Source organism: Grampus griseus (genome assembly GCF_964374135.1).
Source record: "Grampus griseus genome assembly, chromosome: 19".
NCBI classification, from domain to species: Eukaryota; Metazoa; Chordata; class Mammalia; order Artiodactyla; family Delphinidae; genus Grampus; species Grampus griseus.
The window spans coordinates 16,510,750-16,513,525 of record NC_139013.1 but is presented as its reverse complement, the minus strand read 5'-3'; positions in this window follow the sequence as shown (position 1 = coordinate 16,513,525).

Below are 2,776 nucleotides of genomic sequence, written 5' to 3'. Positions count from 1 at the left end.
GACTGTAGGCTGAGACTCTTCTCTGTCCTGAGATGGGGCTCTCTGCAGGAGTTAGGGTGCCCAGTAGGAGGAGTGTTTGCCTTGTGTGAGGCTTTGCTGTAATTGGTGAGCAGATCCAGAATGGAGGACGGTCCCTTGAGAAGAGAGTGGGTGGAGTGGGGCATAATCCAAGTCACGAGGGCAACGTGGCCTCTGTAATCAAATCTTTTCTACATCTTCTTACACTCCTCACCCCTGTGGCTTTGGAGTGACTGTATACTTCTGTTCACTGGATAGTGTTTTTTTGTGTGTGTGTGGTACGCGGGCCTCTCACTGTTGTGGCCTCTCCCGTTGCGGAGCACAGGCTCCAGACGCGCAGGCTCAGCGGCCATGGCCCACGGGCCCAGCCGCTCCGCGGCACGTGGGATCTTCCCGGACCAGGGCACGAACCCGTGTCCCCTGCATCGGCAGGCGGACTCTCAACCACTGCGCCACCAGGGAAGCCCAGGACTTGTATTTTTTATTCCTATAAAGAGAAGACAAACTGCACCCATGAATGCTCAAAGAAAGGAATACCCTGACTGTAGAAAGTGACCATATAGGTACAAACGTCCACTTAAAATAAATAATAGAAATTGTCAGCACTTCTCATCTTCCTATTGGTGAAGTGGAAATTGTTTATTTTTTAATTCCAAAAGTGAATGCGCACTTCTCTCCCACTTTTGTAGAGGTGATAGAAAGATGTTCTTCAACAGTCAAGCTCTGTTGAAGCCCCTGCTGACTCCCCTCCTTTCTTATTTTTTTTGCGGGAGGGGGCGCCTCACGGCATATGGGATCTCAGTTCCCCGACCAGGAATCAAACCTGTGCCCGCTTCAGTGGAAGCATGGAGTCCTAACCACTGGACCGCCAGGGAATTCCCCCACCTCCTTTCTTAATATAGCTGACGAAAAGTGAGCTATATTCCCATCAGAGGCACTTCCTCTATTACAAAAGAGCAAGCACACAAGTCTGTAGAGAGGAAACTTCTAGGTGGCAGACCCTCTCAGGCTAGCTTGTCTTCACATGAATGATCTTTTAGCAGTGGGCCCACTGAGTTCCTCTTGGCCAGCTGCCAAGTCTCATGTCTTCCCTTAGGCGGGAGCACCTGGCATATATATGTCAGTCGGCCATGTGTCCCTTGGCCCTGACTTGTTCTGCTCATCACTGCCACTGTCATCACTTACAGCTTCCACTTATCCTGTGGCTGCCAGTTGTTGCAAGTCTTGAGCAGTACATTAGAGTTCTGCAGAGGAACAGAACCAATAGGATATATCTATGTATCTCTATACAGATATATGAGGAGATTTATTATGGGAGCTGGCACACATCATTATGGAGGCTGAGAAATCCCACGATATGCTGTCTGCAAGCTGGAGACTGAGGAAAGCCAGGGCCATAATTCAGTTTGAGTCTGAAGGCCTGAAAACTAAGAGGCCACTGGTGGGAGGCCCAGAGTCTAAAGGCTTGAGAGCCAGGAGCTCTGATGTCCAAGGGCAGGAGAAGATGGATGTCCCAGCTCAAGAAGAGAAAGAATTCACCCTTTCTCCACCTTTTTGTTCTCTTCAAGCTCTCATCAGATTGGATGATGCCCACCCACATTGTTGAGGGCAGATTTTTACTCAGTTTACTGATTCAAATGCTATTCTCTTCTGAAGCACCCTCACAGATAATCCTAGAAAAAATGTTTTACCAGCTGTCTGGGCATCCCTTAGCCCGGTTAAGTAGACACGTAAAATTAACCATCACAAGCAGCCCTTCAGGTGAGACTGAAGCAGCTTTCAACATCTTCATTCTGTACTTCCTCAAATACAAACTGTATCACAATTTGATGATTTGTGTGAGTTTGTCAGGAGGTCCAAACCCTACGAAATCCTGAATTAAGTCAGACACTTCAAGTCTCACACATGCAAGCACTCCTTACGTTGTTCCAAGGACTCCACGATAATGTCAGTGTCAAATTTGTTGTTAAATTGCTTCTGAAATTCCAGAATGGGGCAGCAGTTAACATCTTGAACATTCCTCTTAAGTAGTAAGGCTTCATGCTGCCATCACACTTTGATCAAGAGGCTGTAATAGGTTATATTAGGATGTAAACAGATGACACGTTGGAGAGAGCTCAGTAACTGTTGGAGGAAATCTTGCTGTGTTAGCAAGAATAAGATTTGTTTTTTTTAAATTTTTGGCTGCACCACGGGGCATACAGGATTTTATTAGTTCCCTAACCAGGGATCATACCGGTGCCCCCTACAGTGGAAGCGTGGTGTCTTAACCACTGGACCGCCAGGGAAGTCCCCAAGAAGACTTTTGAAGTTTGTTTCTTCTTGCAATAATTTAGAAATGTATCCTGGGAAACATTAGCTAAAATAACAAGTATCTACCAAGTCATCCAGCCTCTTTGGCTAGACCTGAAGTGAACAGCAAGACTGGACTTCACAGCACCTTTAAAGCCATCAGATTGGCAGTCATAAACCAGAAGTAAACTGGTTTCACCTCCAGGTCCTCGCTGGGGCTGGAGCCAAACATCAGGAGGCACCTGTGTCCTCTTTCTTTTTTTTTTTTTTTTAACTATTTATTTATTTATTTTGGCTGTGCCAGGTCTTAGTTGCTGCATGCGGGATCTTCATTGTGGCATGTGGGCTTCTTAGTTGCGGCATTCAGACTTCTTAGTTGTGGCATGCGAACTCTTTAGTTGCAGCATGCATGTGGGATCTATTTCCCCCACCAGGGATTGAACCCAGGCCTCCTGCACTGGAAGCA